At 43.7% G+C, this 22,714-nt stretch overlaps 1 protein-coding gene across 4 annotated transcripts in view; it reads left to right on the top strand.

Moving 5' to 3' along the window:
• The window catches only part of SLC8A3 (solute carrier family 8 member A3), a 124,410-nt gene that overhangs the window by 84,083 nt on the left and 17,613 nt on the right, over window positions 1–22,714 (top strand). The window lies entirely within an intron of this gene.

The raw sequence follows: 22,714 nt of genomic DNA, 5'->3' as shown, positions 1-22,714 counted from the left end.
GTGAACCATCTGAAATTATATGCGAACTATTGGATGTGCTTGGATACATGTGAATTCTCAGATAAGTTCATGACTTCCCAAACACTGAGAATTACTCCTAGAGCAAAGAGACAACCAGATGCAACCATTTCCGCTCTCTCAACTAGGGTTCAGTTTGATACTTCAATAGTGGTGCTACTTCTAGTTGAATAAACTCACCAAGGATGCCTTACTATGTTTCTATGAGAATCAAAAGTGATTATTTAGAGTAAGTATTGTTGTGAATTAGTGCCTTCAAAGATAGTCTGTCGCAGTTGGGAAAGAACACCATCAGATTCTTGAGGTGGCTTTGTGTTTGCATCTTAACTCCAAAAATAGGTGTGGCTTCTCTAAATCAAACCTTTATGCCTCGATTAAAATTATGTAGTCAGATCTGGGATTCTTGGGGTAAAATGTAGCTCTTATAAAAAGTCAGTAGAGTCTACTTTTGTCTAATAACAGACATGAGGCTTTTGAAATTGACAAGAGCGCTGCAGGGTGTGCATATTTATGCAGAATGTTGAAGGTCTCACAAATACTCAGCTGCAGTAGAGGAAAATACAATTCACAGCACAGAATTTTTTAAATGCCAGATAAACTTGGAGGATGTGCAAGGAAGACAGGGAGCAAGAATTGTTCTGGTGAAATGTAGATGAATCTACAGGAAGTCAGTGTGCTGATTAAAGAAATTGTCTTTTGGAGAAAAACAATAGAAGCCGATTGAAAAACAAGTATCTCATTGCATAAAAACAGCAAGCAGGGGTCAAAATAGCATGGTTGTATGATGGGTTAATTAATAGCTGGAGTTGCAAAAACATGCTCAAAAAAGAGAAAGAGTAGTTGGGAGAAAAAAAAGTAATCCTAGCAGTTCCTCAAAATAAAAAGATTATGTAGACTGTAATTAACAATGATTAAAAACATATCTCAGAATAGATAGGAGAGTCTGCCAACACCAAGAAATGGTAAATATTTAAAGTATTGAAATGTCAAATCCTTCATTTGATTGTTGCAAAACACATTGTGTCAAAACAGCACAGTGTGCCCCATGCCCTTGTGTAATTCTTATATATAAAACAATGATGGAGGCAGTTGTATAGGAAGTTAAGGAGGGACGCTTATTTAGGCCTGAATCACCGAATAAACCCTCCTGTGCACATTACTCCTCTCTTTGTAAATTCTGTATTTATAAAGCAGATATGTAAGTAGATTTTTTGCACCACTCTTTGTGTGTGAGTGCTGATTCTGTTTCTCTACAGAGCTGTTTCCTCATGCCTACACATTTCTCAGAGCAGTATGCCAAACCAGAAAAAATCATTTATCAAATATCTGTTGTCTTAAATTTTTCAAAACCTGCTTTTAATATGGGTTCGTAAATATTTTAACCTTCCTTCTTCTACTCCACCACCCACCACAGGCAGTAGAAAAGAAAGGTTATTAAGATGCCGGGGAAGTAGACCTGTTTAGAAATTTTTCTTTGGAGCAATCAAATCTGTGTTGTCAGGATCTCAGCAGTTCAGGTCAAACGAACCAGCAACAGCAGCTCGATCCACTCGCAAACACTTCATAAATATACCAGCAGTCCAGTTCAGTAGTGTCCGGATAACATACATGTATGAGCAGTGCTGGCGAACCTAGCTGTGCAAGCCCAGTTGCCGTCCATTGAGTTCTATTTGTACTCCCTCCAAACATCACCTGTCATCCCATGAGTCTTGCCTCTCCACATGAGTCTATGTCCACCTACATCACTCTGTCAATCAGCCAGAGTCCAGGAAAACAGCAAGAAGCCACCAGAACACCACCAGTTGTTTTGGTGTGTTTCTTTCTATGAAGTCGTGACAAATGATGACCAATAAAGTGGTAAGGCAAACCAATATCTAATCCAGTGTCGTCCAGTAGCTGTTGGGTTATTTTTATAGTCCATCTTAACATCATGTGTCCTTTCACATGTTTGATTTAGCTTAACATCATTTCACCTGGGTCTGCTTCAGGAAAACATCCTTTGACATAAATGACTTTCCAAAGAAACCAGAACTTTCTGCTTCTTTTATTCCCTATTCTTGCAGAAGTCCCTCTACCTACCTATGATGTCCCTATTATTTCCTTTAGTATAAAATATTTGTCTTATGCACCATTTCTGCATTCAGAATGTTTCCACTTTCCATTCCTTCCTTTGTTTCATCATTCATTCATTCCATAAAGCCTTACACTAATCAGAAATTGTCATGGCTCTAGAGATGGTCACATTAGCAATTAATTACAGCTGAATATGGTTAAGTGCTGCTCAAACCAATATAGCATTCTGATGGAGGACATGGGGTAGCTTCTAGTCTAAATATATTGGAAGATGTCTGAAATCTGGAGGGAAGTCAGTGTTTCAGCTTCTTTTCCATTTGCTATTATTTAAAAAATATTTTTACAAAATAAATTTAATGGATAATGGGGAAGTAAAAGTATCAGAAGCTCAAAGCAGCTGGCCATACTGCACCTGCAGAAGAAGAGACCAATAATTGCATGGATGCTAGTTTGAAGTTCAATTGTTCCACTCTTAAACCGCCCATTGCCTAGGGAATGGTGCCACCAGTGCTGGGCTGATTCTCCAACTTCAAACTGTAATCAAGATGAGTTACCAACAGACATGCTCCGAGGCCCATTTTCTAGGTAAATCTAAATTCTGACAAGTTGACAATTAACACTAACCCATAATAGGTGACAACCACACAGTGTGTGAGCAATAGCATTCCAGGAAAATCTATTTTTTTTGAGGAGAAGGGAGGGCATAGAGGAGATTTTCTACAGAACAGATGCAGAGAATGAAGCTGCTAAGAGCGTGAGTCAGCCTAGAAAAGTGAGTTCCTGAATCTCAGCCAGAGGCATTGGTGACTAATACAGGAGAGTCTGGGTATGAGATAAATGAATAAAATGGTACTTGTGAGATGTAACTGGGCACAAGTAACAGGAGCCAGTTTATGTTTATAAGCCTGGTAGTTCAGAGAAGGAGCCAGAAAACAGGAGTGAATAGGTAGCTTCATAATCCACTGACATAGGGCTTGAAGGTGAGACAGCTTTGGCAAAGTTCAACTATGGGATGTTTGAATTTGGTATCTTGATGATGGTGCAGTTGAAAGATATTAAGGATAGACTTGAGAGTGGATGGGTGAAGGTCACTGAAAGTAAAAGGGTCAAGGGCCTGAGGGACAAGGATTTTTAATTAGTCATCTTAGGAACTATTATGAGCCATGGTGCTGTCAGGAAGACTGTGAGCCACACACCAAAACCACTACTGGCAAGGCTAGTGACTCAGACATCAGAAGGCAGTGGCAGGAAAATGCAAGAGAGGCTTCATAACCTGATGGGAAAGAGCTATTACCTGCAGGTAGCAGGGAGGACAGAGCCATTTGCAGCTGGCATAGCTCTCAAAGATGAGCTCTGAAGCAACCCTTAGGAAACAAACAGCAGAACTCACAGGCAGAGCTGGGGAAGGAGAGCATCCTACCTTCCCCAGGAAACCTACCTAGAGGAATGCTATTCCCAGGACATGCTGATCTAAGAGGTTTGTTAGTTCTCAAAACACCACCAGCCAGCATCTCACAGCTGCCCCTATAACCTTGCTGTAGCCATAGGGACCAACTCCACTGTCTGCTTTCTCATTATCCCATCTCAGCCTCCAGTAGTTACAGCCTCCTCCCACCTCTTGTATCAAGTCCATAAACCTCCCAAATTCCAAATGGCCATTTCCAGGAATGTTTTAATGTCTATCAGCCACTCCTTCTTTCTACTGACTACCCATTTTCCACAGCATCTGCCTGTTCTCTGTCAAGAGAACTATGTAGCAACTCTTGATGGAGAGAGGATCCAGTTTATACCTGTCCGCTTCTAGCCCATTCCTTCCACATGATCATTAGATGCTGCAAAAATATTTAGGATACCACTTAGTTGCTTTTCTATCTGGCAGGGGCAAAATTCAGGTTCATGTATGGCTGCTATAGAGTGGAAGTAGCCGAGGAGATGTGGAGCTCAAAGTCTGAAAAACAAGCATGAGATGGAAGGCGCTGAGTTATTTCCTCACTGGATTCTTGCGGATTCTGCTCTGTGTTTGTTTCAGCCCCCTCCGAACTGAAATTCCAAACAGCAACATAAGTGCTCTTTCTGTACATCCAGAAAGAAGAACTAAGTGTTTGACCAAGAGTAGCTGCTTAAGATAGGAAAAAGGCGAAAGAATGGCTCTTGAGATATGTTTACCAAAAAGCAATAAAGACGAGTGAACACAAGTAAGATCAAATATCAAGTGTGTGAACCTGTTGGACCCAAGCCCCAAGGGTCACTGCTAGACAATGTTTATACAACTTTCTGCTCATACATAGACAATAGCATAAACACTTAGTCAATTTTCTGAAAACCTGAGATGATTAGAGATGTACCAAAGCCCAAGAGCCTCCTTAGAAAGGCTGTACTTCAAAACCATCTGCCTCTCTGTCTCCTCCCTATTCTTCATTTCCTTTTGTTTTTTTCATGATGGTTGCCATAATGACACTCTTAACATAGATTTTTACTGGGACAATTGAAGTTAAGAATTATCCTAAACTATTTTCCCTTTGAGTAATCATGGCAATTTTAAAAAATACATTAGATAGTTGGAGATGCTCCAAGGATTTATGATTCTGAATAGCCACAAAGACGGTGAGGCCTTTGTTCTGAGTGGTAGAACATGGGGGTCCCTGGTTACAGTCAGTCATGACCTTTGGAGTTGCAAGAGGCTCACACTAGGTATCTGTAACCTCTTCCCTTATTGCTCAGCCATATCTTCATGTATTAGGGAGATCTGATTTATGCCATTTGACCCACTTCCCAAAAGCATTGACTCAGACATGTTTCTGGAAGAGAATTCTAGGCATGTCTTCTCTTAGACAACAGCAATAGAAAACTGATTCTGTAGTTACTGAGATTCTATCCAAACTCAGCCCTCCTGCAAGAAGAAGAAATTCGGGTCAAAGGAAAGCTTTGAGATTAGAATCAGCCAACTGGGCTGGAATCCTGGCTTCTACCCACTTCTCTGTGTTACTCTAGACATCTTACTACATCTCTCTGATGTCCCATCGGTATCTGCCTCATCAACTTGCAATGGGAATTAAATGAGATAAGTTGGAAGGAATGCTCAACAAATGCTGGCCATTAAAAAGCCATAGACAACACAGAGTTGCTGGTTAGTTTTCTGTCATCTTGACACAAGCTGGAGTCATATGAAGGAGACACGTCAGTTGAGCTAGTGCCTCTAGCAGGCTGGCCTGTGAGATGTTTTCTTGACTGATGATTGATATAGCTCATTTTGTGTGGTGCTACCCCTGGGCTGTTGGTCCTGGGAAAAACAAGAAAACAGACTGAGCAATCCACAAGCAGCAAGTCAGTAAACAGAGCCCCTGCATGGCCTCTGCATCAGTCCTTGCTTCCAGGTTTCTGTCCTGAGCTCCTCATTCTGGCTTCCTTCAGTGATGGACTTACACACACTGTAAGAGGAAATAAACCCTTCCTTCCCCAAGTTGCTTTGATCATGTTGTCTTATCACAGCACTTCAAAATTCAGCAAATCACAAGGTCACAGATGATGTTCCAAACTGCTTTGGTTTCCTTGAATGCAGAAGTAGACATTCCCAGTTGAAACTCTGTCTCTCTCATCTATCACCCGTGAGACCCTATGTAAGTTACTTAATTCTCCTGTGCCTTAGCTCTAATATGTGTAAAAGAAGATACCATAATTTCTATTATTGTTAAATTGTAATTTCTGAATGAGCTCATACAAGAAAAGCAACCAGTGCCTTGGACAAGTTAAAGGCCATGGAAGTATGAGCTGTAGTTACCATCAAATGACATATGGCAAAGGACATTTAAGAGCTATAGTCTTTGAGATCCTTTCAAGTTGTATAAATCAGACTGGATTCACAGTAAATATGCCTGCCTTCTTCCTAACCCTGGAAATCCTAAAGAGCAGGGAGATTGTTTTATTTATCTTTGCCCAGCATAGTGTCTTAGTACTATGCCCCCCATTTATCAGGCTCCAAACACTGTACTGGGGATATTATAGAAATGTAGTCACTCCAGTCAATGCAGGCAAGGACATGAGCCAGATGAAGGGTAGAGAAAACCCTCAGGGCACCACACTACTAGTAAACAACATGAATTACCTACCTGCATTGCTGTTGGGGAGAACGGGGAGGGCACAGTTCACCTTCTCTGAAAACAGTGTAACATCTGTGCTATTATTACTATTTTTTTTATTATTCGGTGTTTTGTGTGCATGTTGATGTAATTTATTTCACTATACATAAAAATGGGGAAAATAGAATTTAGGGGAAGTTGCCAAAAATTTGACAATGAGATATAGCCCTTAATATTTGTAAGCCACATCATACTTAGCTTTTCAAAATGATGAACAACATCTTATTAATTTTTAACACCTTCAGCCCCTAATATGTATTACATTCCATAGAAACCCAATAATCATTTATAAGTGGCATTGAATGTCTCAGTCACAATTTTCTATACTTGACCCACTATGGTTTGTCTAGCTGTTTCTTCCTGTTCACCACCAACCTCATGAGCTTCATAAAAGTGTCTCTAGGTACTGTCTTTCCTCCTATTGTTCTTCATACCTCCACAGCACCATTTGTCTTACATAGGAAAAAGAATTTCATTAAGGGAATGGAATTCTAGGTCTCTGAATCCCTGGAGCTCTTTAGACCCGGCAGTACTGTATTTGAAGTCCAGCCTTTCTGTCTGCTCTTCCTCACAGGGAAGTCTCTGATTCTCCATGAACATGTAGCAATGCAGAAAATATACCACTTTCTCCTTCTGTAATGCTGTGCTTCTGAGACCCGCACTCCCCCAGGAGAGTGACTACCTAACAGAGATGGAAAGGGACTCTGAGATATAAGGTACTTGTCAATGTGAGAGAAGGGGTAAATGTTTTGTCTAATGGCTTTAGTGACAAATTTGCTTCGTTAGAAACTTGACCAGACAGAGTGTGAGAACAAAATAAAAAGACAATGATGTGTTGAGCTCTACTGAGCAGCACCACCAGCAGGGGGAAAGGGCAAGGTTCAGTCACTCACAGAATTTCTATCCCCATGCCCAAGAAGGCTGATGACAGCAGCAAGCATTGAAATTCCTCTTAAAAGGTGGTATTAATAATAAAGATGATAATGACGACAAGGAGAAATAAGAAGAGGAAGAGGAAGGAACAGGAGGGGAAGAAGAAAAAGAAGGAGCAGGAGAAGGAGGAGATGGCAAAGAAGAAGGAGAAGGAAGAATGAAAATAAGAAGGAAGAAGAACAAAAAGGAGGAGGAGGAAGAGGAGGAGGAGGAAAGGAAGAAGAAGAAGAAGAAGAAGAAGAAGAAGAAGAAGAAGAAGAAGGTAGAAGGAAGAAGAAGAAGGAAGAGGAAGAAAAAAGAGGAAGAAAGAGGAGGAGGATCAGTAGCAGAGGCACTGTGGCCATTTTTAGGACAGGCTAGGAAAGTTTATTAAAAGAGATGAAATCAAAACCTGTGAGATGCAACCTCCATCTTGGAAAACATCAAGATAAAGGATCTTTTAATTAAAACAGATTCCATGATTAATGTCAGCATTGTGAACAGCAACATAGGAATGACTATGTATCGAGCAATGTATGCTAAGTAATGGGAACACAACTCAGTTAATTCTCATGTCAACCTATCATAGATGAGAAACTAGAGACTTAATGCCACCTCCCCCACCAGTGCTATCTAGCTATAAGAGACAGATATGTCATTCAAGCATAGATCAGTCTGTGCACAAGATCTCTTCTCTTAACTTCTCCCTCTACAATAATATTCCTGGTTCATGGAAATAGACTGATTTCACACATCTCTTTTGTTGCCTTCAGAATGTCTGAGTTGAGATTAGATGAGACTTGTAAGCAGGCAGGAAGAAGTGTGTTGAAGAGATTTAAGACATTAGCTGAAGGCAGGAGCCTAGTGCACACTTCATCACTCACCAGCTGCGTGAACTTAGGCAGATTCCTTGACACCTCTGCACCTCAATTGCCACAGCCCCCAAGGGAAAGTGAATTTGACTCAGAAATGATGGTGGAATGTTGAGATAATCCAACAAAATAATTCTCTAAACAGAAGAGTTCATTGCCTATGCAAAGGGACCCCTCCCCCACCACGGCCTCTGAAAATTAGAGGTTGGTAGTAGTCAAATGGGAGCAGAAAATACAGCCCACTGCATGTGCACTGTTGGTGCATTCAGGTTTGGCTCTGTGGATGGAGAACCACAGTGTCCTCTTTCTCCCTTTCCTCCACAACTTAAGGCAATTGCAGCCGAGTCTCCGACAAGACCCTCCCCTACTTGGGAGAAAGACCAAGATGCTTAAAAACTAGTCCCCTTGTTTCACTCTCAGTAATTAAGTAAGTTCCTTGATAACTATTCTGCCTAGCCTATAAGAATATGTGCTTCATAATCTGCAAAGAGCTCTGCAGAGAGCATGTCAGAGGGCTCTACACTAGAGGCATGCATCTTCAAAAACATCACTGTGTGTATTTGGTCACAATCTAAAGAAGATACTAGGGAGAGGTTCCAGATCAGTTTCCAAAAATGGGACAGTAGAGAGCAATCATGAGTCATATGAAGGCTTGAGGAGTGGGGTAAGCCACGCCCCCTTTGAGCAGAAGCTTCCATTTTGAGGATAGCTAGGTCTTTTCCTCTTCCTGTCCTGCCCCATTCTGCCTCTACTCTCCCCCTGCCCCAGCTCCAGAACAAAGCACTGAGGTATGAAAGCAGATGATAACTCAAGGAACTCAGAACATGTGAGGCAGAAGAGAATGCAGTTAAGCATATTTCCTCCTGTTCTGGAATTCCTGGATAGCTTGCGACTTCAGACTGCCTATTCTGAACAACCTCTGTGCCCACAGCACTTAACTTTCTTTAGTTTCATCTCTCCTTTGGTTCAACTTCTTGTTATGTGTAATACTCCACACTCAGTGACCACATTCTGCCAAAATGGTTTTGGCATAGCCAGAGCCCCACATACTCACAGGACCATGAACATGGGAGGGAGAAGAAGTAGGTGCTGGGTACAAAAGTCAGCAACGAACCAGAAGCTAAAGCTAGAGCAGCTTTGAGGTAGATTCATAAAGAAAGCCACCAAAGATTTTTGGAGACGAGCTCTCAGCCTAGGGGCAGAGATTACATAATAAATGTACTACAGTCCTTTGTTAATGTTTAATAAGATTTGATTTTTAAATAGACACAAAAAAATGAACAAAAATAATTTTTTAAAAATTTCTATCAGCTAAGCCACAACTGGTGGCACATGTCTGTAATCTCAGCTAGTTGAGAGGCTGAGGTAAGAGGATAGCAAGGCTGAGACCTGCCCAGACTACAAAGAGAGCTTAAGGCTAGCTTACAAATTTGCAAGACACTGTCTCAAAATTAAAAGTATAAAACTGTGGCTGGGTATATAGCTCTAGGGCTGCTTCGTAACTTGATTTATAAGCTGGACTGGCCTCAAACTTAGAAATTCACCTCTCCCCGTCTCCAAAGTGCTGGGATTAAGGACATCCTCCACCACAACCAGCTGCAGAGTATATGTGGATGTTCAATCTCACAAATGAGAAATCAGGTCAGAAAAAAATGATATCTGCTGCAAATATGCTTCATCTCCTAGGTGCTAAGCTATTCCCAGATAAGTTAGTATTTATCAGAATCCTCTGGTTTCTTGTCTAAACACAAGCATTCCAGATCTGCTGGGTCAGCATCTTGGACTGGGGCATCGCAGTCAGCACATTTACCCTCCCTCAGGGTTTTTAAGATGGAAGCATCAGTGACTACATTTTGAAAGATTCTACCCAGAATCCTCTCTTCCTAGAAGTAGGATTGACCAAGAAGGACTCTAGTATTGATAATAACAGTGTTGTATTTAGCCACTCTGGTTACATTTTATTGTAGCATTATACTCAGCTTTAATCAATTGATTTTGATAACCACTGGTATATATTGAGATGGATAATGGATTTAGATTCCAGGTGGCCTGAGTTCAACCCCTAACTCTGCCATATACCAGCTGTGAGACACTGGGTATATCACCAACTCCACCATTTTCTTCTGAAGAGATAATCCTACTTACCCAGGTCATTTCAAAGACCCAGTGAAATGATGTGTTAGAAACAGTGGAGCTTTCTGCAGGGCCCAGTTTTGTCATCGGCTCAGAGCCTACCTGCCCTCCTGCAGTCCACCAAGTATATCATAGAGTTCCAAGCACAGTTTCATTTCTGCCTTTGTGTGACTTTGATTTCTTCCATGGATTGAACCCAGGACAATCCTGGGCCATGATGTAGGGACAGGACTTTGTTCTTACAAAGGTGTCTGGTCTTAGCGACTTCTGAACTCCCAACATGACTGATCCTATTCTTTGGCCCAATCTCACTTGCTGCCGCCTGACTTGATTGATGGTAAAGCCATCTGAGAAATCAGGGCTCAACACTGTGTTCAGACCAGAGAAGGAAAAGGGTTTTAGCACTGTCCTCTTTCCCTCCGCTTCCCACTGCTCCCCTGCCCTCCCCTCCCCTTCCCACCTTTACCGGGAAGCACTTGTCTTCTGCAGTATCTCCTGATGAAATGCTCTGGTAAAGCTCCTTGGAGAGTGCCAGCTCACAAGAACAGTCCACAGGCAGGGCAGATGATCTTTATGGCTGAGCTCCATGCTTTCTTTCAAGCTGTCCTTCCCCCTCCCTGCTCCACCATCACCATAGCAACCCAGTGGTATAAAAAAGTAAAAGAGCTAAGGCATCTAAATATAGTTCCAGTTCCAACACTTCCAGCATGGCGCCTAAAACCTGAGATGTAACAGCTAGAAGCATCTAAACAGAGAATGCTTCCAGAAGAGAAGATGGAAGGGATGGGGGTCTAAGGGCAACACAGGGGGAGGGGCAGCTGTTCGCTGAGCCCATTGCCTGTGTTTCCCCATTTAACTCCCACAACTACCCAATGTGGAAGTTATCTTCACATTATTGCTGAAGAGAGAAGCTCAGAGAGCTTCATCATGGCCAGGGTCGCACATCTGTCAGCAATAGAGGTGACTTTAGCTATTTTAACCACTCAGACTTTACTCACTTTCCCTATACTATAGAAATGACAGAGTCAGGCGGGAGATTCTGTTGGGCTTTCGAAGCAGATCCCAGGAGCAGCTTGAGTACATTATTGGAGGATGCCAAACAAACTCCATGCTTTCTATTCAGCTGCTGCTGTTTGTCCCCAGTGGCTGGGAGAGGCAACAGTGAGGCTGTGGTCTCCAGGCCTATGTGGGGGACATCACTGTGACCCTGAGGATGCTCTCTGTGGCCCTTCCACCCCTCAGCCACTCACTCACTCACTGCACATACACTTTTACTAAGCATCTGACATATGCTCTCACCACAGGAAACTGAGACCATTAACCAAACAAACAGTGCTTGTCCTCATAGATTTTTAGGACACGAGGAATGACAAGGTGACAACTGCATTTATTGGTCACTTCTGTATAACTGGGGACAAGTAGTGTCAGTACATACTAGAACATTACTTGCCCAATGGCATCAGTGGAAGAGACATACAGCTCTTATGAGTGGAAGAAATCCAACATGTCAGGTAGATAGGTGATGTGCACTTTCAAGGTAAGCAGCGAGTCTCCTAGGAGCAAGGCCTCAACCCTGAGCTCATATGGTCAGCGCATGCTCCAGTTCATCCCCACCCCATATCTTCTCAAGATCATGAAGTTCATCTGATAGTCACCAAACCAGCAAAGTAGACTCACTTGAGATCTAGCAGGAAGGAAATGAATCCCCGCCCCACCCCATCATTATTATAAAACTGAGTGAGTATATGAGGGTCCTTGTGTCCCTAAAATACCTAGAAGAGGTGATCAAGCTGTAGTGCCGGCTACTTCAGGTTAGCAAGAGTAGCCCTGAGAAGTGCTTCTGCCTGTGACCTTTTAAAGGAATGGAAAGGAAGAGAATCGGCAGAGAAAATGTGAATTTCTGAAGCTCCAGAGCTTTCCAAACTGTCTGGAAGGCAGCAAATGTGGGGGACACTGTATGAATGAGTTCGAATTAGATAATATCATGTGTGTGGAGTTCTTGAGTGCTTCAGAGAAAATGCTGTCTAAATACACAGTGCTCACATCACAGATAATGATATAGTACTCTATTTATAGTGCTCCGCTACCTACCTGCCGGCTGTTTCCCAGGGATGGGGGAAAGATGAATGGGCAAGATTGAGGGAGAGTGCTTTGAAATTCTTGATTAAGAGCCCTCTGAGCAGATGTATGGTTGAAAACGTATTATAGTATTGTCACAATCATTGCCTTTTCTTTTATCACCCCAAAATGTCACCTCATCCTATGTCAGGTGAATGAGTTTGCCCTACTGTTTCCTACCTATAATGTCATCGGGAAGGCAGCAGCCCCCAGCTGTACAGTGACAGAAACATGGTTTTTCCTAGGCTGCCTCCTGTCAGTTGAATCTGGCCTCTCTGTAAATCCAGGCTTTCACCAAGCTCATTTCATTTCCTCCAATAGGAAACGAATATGTAAATGCCCTGCTTAAAGGGAGTATTGACTGCAAACCTTCTGCACACGGTGGACAGATTGGGGCTGTGGAAATGAGAGGAAGAAACCACTGTGCTCTAAGAGTGGACAGACTCTCACAGCTCCTCACCCAGGGAAGAACCCAGGGGGATTCACTGAAGTTAGGCCAGCGTAGCAAAGGACTTGATAATATCATGTGAACCTGGATAATATCATGAAAGGAACCTGGAAATGGCACCGCCAAATCAGATTCTTGGTGTGGGTGGGTGTCAACAAGCCCTGATCACTCTTGGAGAACTTTGCCTATCCAAGCCTGGGGCCCCAGGCATGCAAACTGATCTCTGTGACTCCCTTCTACTGTGGAGATAAAACAGGAGCCTTGAGCCTGTGGATCCGTTGTGGGATGTGAATATGCAGTTGAGCCCCTTCTGCAGTTGACTGAGAATAGAGAGCACAGCTGGGTGGTGGGGAAGGTTTCCCGGAGACACTGGGGCAATGGGTGAAGAAAAGGTTAATTTCCCCATTTCCCCATTCGTTAAAATAGGGGAGGCTAATTGACAGCCCTATGACAGTGAGACACACCCCTTTATCTGTGCTTCTTCATCAGTCCATTCATGGAGGTGAGAAAATACCCTGCCTGGCCCCAAACCAGCACCTGTTCGTCAGTTTGGTGTGTTATTTATACCCTCTTATGAGTTTATCTTGGGGACCAGGGAAGGAATTACATGAGTTATAACTTAAGCAGAACAGCATCAAATGTGATGACGTTTTTGACTACTTATTCTTTGCTGATCCCTTGCTATAAGCTTTCCTCACATTATCTCCTTCGGTTGTCTCAATGACCATGTTAGGTAAGCTTACAACTATTCCCTCCCTCAGATGAGGAAGCAGCTCACAGAAAGCTTCACAAATTAGCCAAGAGGCTAAATTATCCAAAACTTGTAAGCACTATATACAGACAGCGCTGATCCTGAGGCTGTTGCTCTTCACCACTGAATGATGGAGAGAATCTTTATTTCCATGGCATCAGTCACAAGAAGGCGCAGTGGGAAAAGGCTGAGCCGTAGAACTATTGCCAAAAACATAATTGAAGCGGCAACAGTGAGGGCTGTAGACAAGGCAACTCTTTTTATACGTGTCTTGAAGGTTGGCAAAAGAGGTCTAGACTGTCAGGGAAGAGATGGGAGAAGTATTAAAGCCATCTTTTCATAGTGGTAGCTCTGTAACGGTGCTTCTCAATGGAGTAGTGTGTGCAGGAATGGAGTGAAAGAGGCAGCCAAGGGCTCTTCTGCACCCCTCATGCTAATCTTATGCTAAGTACTAAGTGTGGGCTCTGTGCTTTTACCCCCTGGCTATTCACAAATCATCCATTCAATAAATATGAACTGCCCACGGGCCAGAGCGTGTGCCAGTGCTGGTGAGTGAGGCAGACAGGATTTCTGCTCTTAATGGCACGTGTATGCCGGCAAGGGAACCAGGCAAGCAGGCGGATAGGATGAGGGCGAGCTAAGATGACGCTCGGAAAGTTGTTGGAGGTTAGAGTTGAGAAGGCAGAGAAGTAACATATAAGCAGAGACGTGTTCTTTAAAGCCCAGTTATGAGATTGTCTGGGGGATGACAGCCCAGGAAAGGAAATGGTTAGTGCAAACATCCTGAGGAAGGAATTGGGTTTATTCATCTGAGGTAAGAGAAGGCAGCCAAGGATGCTAGGACGGAGTATGCAGAGGGAGACGAGCAGAGGGTGAGCCGTGTGGCCTTGCTCCTGAGTCCACAGTGCACATCCTCGGGGCTGGTGCAGACCTGCAGCACCAGGCACTCTGGGAATGGAGCCCAGCATGCTGTGCTTTCTCAAGCCTTCCAACTGTTTCTGTTGTGTCAGAGTTTCTCAGCTGGATCATACAATCTCTCTCTCTCTCTCTCTCTCTCTCTCTCTCTCTCTCTCTCTCTCTCTCTCACACACACACACACACACACACACACTTTGTGGGTTTACTTTCAATGTCTTAATTTTTTCTGTAAAAAAAATGATTTGTTTTTATTTGTGTGTGTGTATGTGTGTGTGAGAGAGAGAGACAGAGATAGAGACAGAGACAGAGAAAGTATTCTACAGGTCTGTAGTTAACCACAGAGGTCAGAAGCAGGTATTGGGTGGATCACTTGAACTGAGGTATAGATATCTGTGTGCCTGCCGTGGATTCAGAGACTAGAACTTGGACATCTGGAGGAGCATCACACAGCACCCTTAACGCCTGCCATTTCTTTACCCTCATTCAGGTTCAATTAAATTCTAAGTGCAGCAGGATCCGATTCCTGGAACCTAAGTAAAAACATGGCACATTAGGACATTAGTCTCTTGGGTTTAAAAGAACAACTTTATTCTTATGGCCAACCTTCATACAGACAGCATCATTACTTCGAGCTCTCTAGTATTGCACACACACACACACACACACACACACACACACACACGTGTCAAAACTTATTCTGAACTATGATTCTGGGTTGCAAAAAAAGGTCTTATTTTTGGAGCTGTCTTTAAGTCTTTGGTCAGCAGTTCAGCAACACAGATACTCAAGATTTTCTCTACAGAAAGGGGCCAAAGAAAGCCCCTGACTGACGAGAGAACAGAGCGTGAGGCACAGGAGAAGATGTGAGTTTGGTGGCCGCTGTGAGAGTCCAGACCTGAGCTGACAGTGATCTGAGGGGCACGGTGTTACCAGGAGGAGATCCCAACAGAAGGGACTGGGCTGAGGAATGGAAGTACGCAGCTCCCATAGCCTGTTGAGGGCAGGGAGACAGGGCCCAGGGTGACAGAGAACCGGCAGCCATCTGTCTAGAGCACAATTCAAAGACCATATCCTCATCACCCTCTCCATCCATCCCACCCCCTAGCCATCCTCTCTCTATTGAGCAGAAGCAGGGTGCTCACTGGGAACTGGGCCTACAGAATGCATGGCATCTGGGCCCTTGCAGAGGGAAGGGGAAAGGAGACGAGCCAGTGAAGATGGGAGCTGTTGTGGATGTGCAGGCAGTAAGATTGGGAAAACAGTCCTAGAGGGGGAGTGAGAAGCCCTGTATAACAAAGAGAGAGAGACAGAAAAAGACAAAGACACAGAGACAGAGACAAAGAGAGGGAGGCAGAGGCAGACAGAGACAGAGAGAAAAACATGCTCAACACAAACACAACGTGCACACACATGCTTGCAAACACACATAACTATATATACACAGACACACATATGCATACAGAGAGACATGCTCATGTACAAATACCATCACAGGCGCACACAAACACATACACACACATATGCACAAGCAAGCACACATATATACACATGCATATGCACATACAGATACACATGCACACATATATGCATGCACACATATAATCACACACATATGTACATACCCATGCACAAGCACACATGCACCCACATATGCATATACACATGCACAGACATATGCTTGCACACAAGCACACACACATAAGAATACTATATGTACATACCCACACACAAGCACACATGCACACATACATGTATACCCACAGACAAGCACACACATATATACACGTACACATGCACATACACACGTGTACATACTCTCATACAAGCACGCTTGCACACACACACACTCTTATGTTTAAACAATATCTTCAATTAAGAAAAAAACAAACAAAGATTGTGGGGTTTTGGTTCTGTTGCTTCCCATAATCATCCCAAGAGAGACTCAGCCTCTTGCTGTTCTTGGGCAAGTGTAGTAAGAGCAGGTGGCTCTGGAAGACCCACATGGAGGAAGGAGCAGAAACATGTCTGCTTTCCTAATCTACCATTCTTTTTATCACGCCACAAGGCATCAGGTAGCACCAGAATACAGTAATGGGCCAAGAGGACGGTGAGGACACTGAGAGGCATGAACATGCAGCCTGGGGACCTGTCTTCATCTTAAATTTGACATTTCATTCATGATGGATTTTCCCCCATTAACTCTGATATATTTAAATGCATCATTAAGATGTCATTTAGCTTGAGTGGTGAGCTTTCTGGTGTTCCCTTACATTGTACACCCAAGCCCCCTTAGCTCTATGTCAATGTGTCATGATCTCTGGCTCCCTACATTCATGAAAGCATGTTATGAGATTTGATTCTTCAAGAGCTTTGTCTATTATGTTTCTCCAAGAGCAGCAGGCTGTGTAGAACCAACACAGTATTGCGACTCTACTTTAGTCTTCTCTGTGTCTGGTTCAGTCAAGAAGACATCTATAGTAGTTAAGTCTCTACCTGAAGGAGTCTCTCTGTCCATCCCAGGCACAGTAATCTTCCCTGGATCTGATGCTCAGTAGGCATCTCTAGAAATTACTCACTGAAAATGCAAGGTGTGTAGATGTTCAAGTGGCCAAGGAGATAATGTGAAATACGAGGAGCTTTGACTGTGCTCGACATGGGTCCTGTGGAGCTTCCGGCTCTCTTCCAGTTATTAGGAGGTTTTTCCCGAGTCTGAAGTTTTATGTCTATAAAATAAAAAATGATCTTCTTCTTGGATAAAAAAAAATTATCATTTAAAATGAGATCCCCATCAGAGAAAGAAAACCAGCAAGAGAGACCCAGCATCTCTAAAGCCATGAATCAGATAACCAGTCATTTTCTGTCTACAGCGCTGGGAGCAGACACACTGTTAAATAAATTATTTTTATAGATTATTCCCCTTGCCTTCCCAAGAAAGGGATTTATCAATTTCAGGGCACAGCAACCAGCCACTCCTTAGACTACTACAGCTTTTTTCACTTTCCTTATCAATTTAGAAGGAGGAAATTGGAGCTGTGAATCTTCCTGTCTCCCCCAGCCCCATTCCCTTGGGCTGATTCAGGGCAAATGTGGGGCTCCAGTGGGCCTGTAAATACAGAGCTGACACTTGGTTATGCTCGTTGCTAGAGACTGAGAATGGTGTTCTGCTTTGAGAGTAACTGGACATGACCCTTGCAAAGATCACTTTCTAAAAGGGCCAATTTCTTCTCAGAGGGCAACTCCTTTTATCATTCAGTTGTTCAACTATCAAATACCGCTTCGGCCCCTTTAATCTAAAGAAACACAGTGGTCAAATAGGAATGGCACTCAGAGTCTCGTTTAGATTGGGTATCCTCCATGCAAAGAAATGTTTTGAGAGGCCTGGGAAATGTTTCCCTAATCCTTCTGGGGTTGTTGGTAGGAGATCTCCCAGGAGACCCTTCTCCATGAGGCACAACCATGTCCCAAACTAGGAATGCCATTCTAGCCCCTTTTTATCAGAAGGCTTATTGGAAAGGCTGGCCCTATGACCTCTGATGACATCATTGGCTCTCCAGGTAGTAGATCAGGATGGTCTGTCTCCAGGTGCATTCAGAGGCAGCCACTGAGCTGACAGGGAAAACTGGTAATACAGAATGAAGCACTCTGAGTCCCTCACCCAAGTTCATGGTTCCCATGTTGATTGTGTTTGCTCTAGAGTGGATGAAGTAGGTTTAGTAAGCTGAGGGCCTAGGTTGGGTGGTACTGGCTTCCTGGACATTGTGCCCCTCAGAAGTTTTGAGTATCCCACCACAATGGCCTTCAAAATATATTTTTGTCCTTTGTTACATGTTTTTATAGAACAATGTGAGCCCCCCCCCACAGGTGCTTTAGCCATCAACGTACTGGTTATTACTCTACCAGGTCTTTCCAATGGTCTCTTGTGAGCTGGGCATGTGCCAGGGATATGCTTCAAATAAGATAGACTCTGTCCCTTCTCTCACAGAGTTTGTCAGGTGGGAATAGTAAGTCATGGACAGACGGAGCAGTGAGATGGAACAGATAACAATGCATGGTGGGAGGGGGCTTCTAGGGGCTAAGGTGGCTATGGAAGGCTTCTCCAGGGTGGTAAGGCAAGAAAACCCAACAGATGAGGATAAGTCTAGGTCTAGGTGAAGAGCATCCCTGACAAGGAACATGAGGAAGGTTACCCTGAGTGAGAAACATTCCAATCTGAAAATGAAAAGACCATGGTGTTCGGGGGTGGTGCAGGGGTCTTGTGATGAGCAAGATCTGAAGCTCAGAGCAGCTGGATGGAGAAACCCCTCTAGGACATGGGATTTTGCCTGCTCCACCTGCAGGGCTCATGACGGGTTCTGGACTTCATTTGAGTCAGGGGTCTCACTGGGCAATCACGGTTAGTCTAGAATTATGTAGGCCAGCCTAGTCTCAAACTTAATCTTACAAACACAAACCTTCAGTCTCTGGAATGCTTGGATTGCAAGCGTGTGCCACCTCTGGCTATACAACCTTTTAAATGTGTTACTATGGCTGTAATGTGGGAGAGAGAATGAAGCAGGACCAAGGACAGGAAAGTCTCTTTGGAGGCTGCAGCTGTCCAAGGGAGAGGCCATGGTGTCCTGATCTTGGTAGAAGGATGAAGGTTGATAGTCAAGGTGTTTGGAGCCAGAGGGGTGGAGAGAAGGAATAAGAGCACACAAACGGGAGAGATGGTTCCAGGTTCAGAGTCTGAGCCAACGGGTAGATGATTGTGCCACTGACTGAAGTCCAGGGAACAAGTTTAGGAAGAGCTCGTGGTCCAGCTGATGACTCCTAGCTAATGTTCCTTTGTGTATGTGTGTGTGGGGGTGGAATGAAAACTGTGTCAGTTCTACTCCTCTAGCATCCACGCAAGATAACACCTTCAGTGGACACGAGTGTCTTTCCCACCAATGATCTCAGAGGGGGACACTGCCTCTTACCTTCACCCCACCCTCCAGCTGGTGCTTCTAGTCAGCAAGCCTCATTTTCTCCTGCTGCAACTCAACACCTGTCTCCCTTTCTCCTGACTTCTACTACCATGTCCACAGGGTCTCTTTTCCTGTCTCTATGCTGACTAGAAATCAAAACAATTCTACTACATGGTATAACACAAGTTCTATCTAGCCCAGGGCTTGTCACGGATGATGGTGACAAGCCATATTTTGAGAGACCGTGAGTCTTTCCCTAGATCCTTCTAGCACCCCAGGCCCCTGTAATAACCTGTCTGGGGATCTATTATCCTGTTCTGTTCAGCCCTTTCTTGACCTGACTTCTATTTGCAGAAAGTACTATTTGTTGATTTCCCCTTATTGTCTGACTTAATGACTGCAGATGAAAAGATGTCCTTATACATGGATCTCAAACTGGGACTGCAGCTCTACTTAATAATAAAGTTCCAGGTTTTAAATCTCTCAGTAGAGAACACACCTCCCTCCGTGTGCTTCCACATTATTTGGGGACACTACAGAGTAGATACTATTGTGCCATTTTGCACTTGAGACTTTACACCTAAAACGTATTGCAGCTTGAGGACTTTATCAGGTTGCCCAAGGTTACCCAGAGGGTAAGAATAAAAATGGAGGAGAGATTTTTATCCCAGGCTATCAGTTTCTAGAAGAAGGAAAGCCACTGTGTTGTGGCTTTCTTGGGCTGCAGGGACATTATTTCCCATGGCAGCTACCCGGGCTTTAATGGACTAAAACTGGTATAAAGGCCATCAAAGTTAAAAGTGTCATTTCATAAGCAATCAGTGGCATGGTCCAGGGCAGGATTGACAATTGTTATTCTCACTTTGAGAGGGATGGACTCAGTAAGTGAGGTTTGTAGAAGAACCATAAACACATAGGCAAGCTCCAAAAGCTGATGTGGAAAGGCTTCGGGGAGTAAAGAGTCTGTGCCAAGTTAAACTGTAAAGATGGCCATGCCTCACTTAGAGGGAATAAAGAGTGGACCAGAAGGCCTCTGTCTCTTCTGCAAACACCAAGCTTAGAGCCATGCATATCTGGAAGGGCATTCAGATGGGAGCAGACCAGGGTCCCAAAGAGCTCTGCATCCCTATGTCTCAAGAGAGGCAGTTCCACAACATAGTGGCATTCACTAGGGCAGTCGAAATGTGCAGAGCAGGGTTCTGGTCCTGCAATGTCCCATCAGAAGTAACAGCTTTGAGGCATACATAGGCTTACCTTTCTTTTTAAATCAACCAAAGAAAGGAGAAGCAGCAGGGTGGGTGGGTGAGTGACACAGAAAAGGTACCTATACATTTTCTCTACAGAATAACACTTTCTCATACACAGAGCAATGTGGGAAACTGCAGTTGGTGTTGGCAAAAGGATCGCTGTAGAACCTCAACACCGATCCCGACGCAGACAGCCCCAGAGCTGTGTACCCTCCTCTCACATTCTCACACTGCAGCATCATATCTGCAGACAGCATCCCCCGTCACCACAAATTAGACAATGGGTGACGCAAATGGAGCAATTCTCTGGGCCCGATTCCCACAGACCTATTTGCCCCTCCCTTTCTGTTCTTTCTATAAAATAAGCACTTTCGATCATCACCCGCTGGTTCTAGAAATCAAAAGCAAAGAGATGCAGAATAAACCTTACAAGAAGACCGATCAGGGCAATCTTCTTATGTGTGCAGTAGTCTTTCATCGGTCTTCAGAACTGCGGTGAGCCGTGGGGAACTATGGGAAGCAGGGAGACAGAGGCAGATGCCATAGAAACTGGGCGAGCTGAGTGCTGGCAAGCATGACATATACATCTCCGTATATGTCACAGCGAAACTCACTAATAGTTACAAGGCATAGACATTAATGGCTTCAGGTTTTAAGTTTGGGAACCAGACAGTCTCTGTTACTATGACAAACTATTGTCTGAAAATACTGAAAGGGAGACTGCAGAAGTAAGCCATCCATAAGTTTTAAATGTAGTGTCTTGTGTTTCTTGTTTTGGTTTAGCCTTTTGAGATAGGGTGTTGGTTTCGTAGCCCAGGGTGTCCTCAGACTCATCATGTGGTCCATGCTGGCCCTAAACTCACACTGACCTTCTTCCTCAGGCTCCGGAATACTTGGGTTTCAAATGTGTGTACCCCATGCCCAACGGGTAATGTTATAATTCTAATATTTTATAATTAGTCCTTAATCTTATATTGTACCTAATGTATAAACTAAACTTCATCATAGGTTTGGGCAGACATCATTATGAGATTTAGTGCTACCTGTGATGTCATATGTTTGCTGGGGTCTTAAAACATATCCCTAATGGATGAAGGGGGTGCTACATAATCCTTGAGTGTGTGTAAATGTTATTTGTCTTGTTTGTATATTAGTTAAATTATTTGTCCAAGATCATCCAGCGTCTCTGGTATTAAAACTCAGAACCACTGTAAAACCTCAGCTTTCTCTCTCCTCCAAGTATGGTTATAACATGCCACCCCATGAAACCCAAGAGGACTCGTTGGAGCTGGAGGAGGACCAGGGCAGCCACCTTCCTCCTAGCACCTGTAAAATTGGGGCCAGTTTAAACCTTTCTAGGTTTCTTTCTCTTTCCTTCCATTTCTTCTCCAGCTGCCTCTCCCCAACTCTGCTCCTTGGTTATGAAACTTTATTTTTCCGTCTACAGCAAAACAATCCACATCAAGGTAATTGATGATAATGCGTATGAGAAAAACTAGAATTATGTCATTGAGATGAAAGGCTCCCACATGGTGGATATGAGTATTCAGAAAGGTGTAGTACCCTGTCCTCCACAGTAACCGTAACAATAACAGTCTTCTTCCTTTCCTCCTCTCACCTTGACATTTCCTCTTGCCCTCTACCGTCCTGTTTCTTCCTCTCTTGCTCTTTTCACTTCTCCTCTCTCTGTCCTAACACCTGCCAACCTGTCACATGGTATCCATAGAGAAGTCCTCAAGAACAAATAGTAATTATTCTGGGGTGGCAAAATGAGTATGGGTGAGGGAGAGGGAGAGGGAGAGGGAGAGGGGAGAGGGAGAGGGAGAGGGAGAGGGAGGAGAGAGAGAGAGAGAGAGAGAGAGAGAGAGAGAGAGAGAGAGAGAGAGAGAGTTTGGTAAGTAGCATTCTCCATGATGTAGTATAGAGGGGCAAGGTTTGTTTACAGACAGAAGAAATCATGGGGAACAAACTCTAGCACAGTTTTCCAGACATACAGTTATCTACAAGGCTGAGTTTCTGTCCCAGGAGGTTGAGAAGCAATATATTTGTATCATAATTCATCCCACTCCCCCAAGGACCATGTAGGAACGATCTTATCTGCCACATCTCTGCTATCAAAGGTTATTTCTCTCCTTGACATTG

Source organism: Micromys minutus (assembly GCF_963924665.1).
Source record: "Micromys minutus genome assembly, chromosome: 1".
Classification (NCBI taxonomy): Eukaryota; Metazoa; Chordata; class Mammalia; order Rodentia; family Muridae; genus Micromys; species Micromys minutus.
Note: the sequence above shows the minus strand (reverse complement) of the source record. Positions and strands in the feature narration are given on the sequence as shown.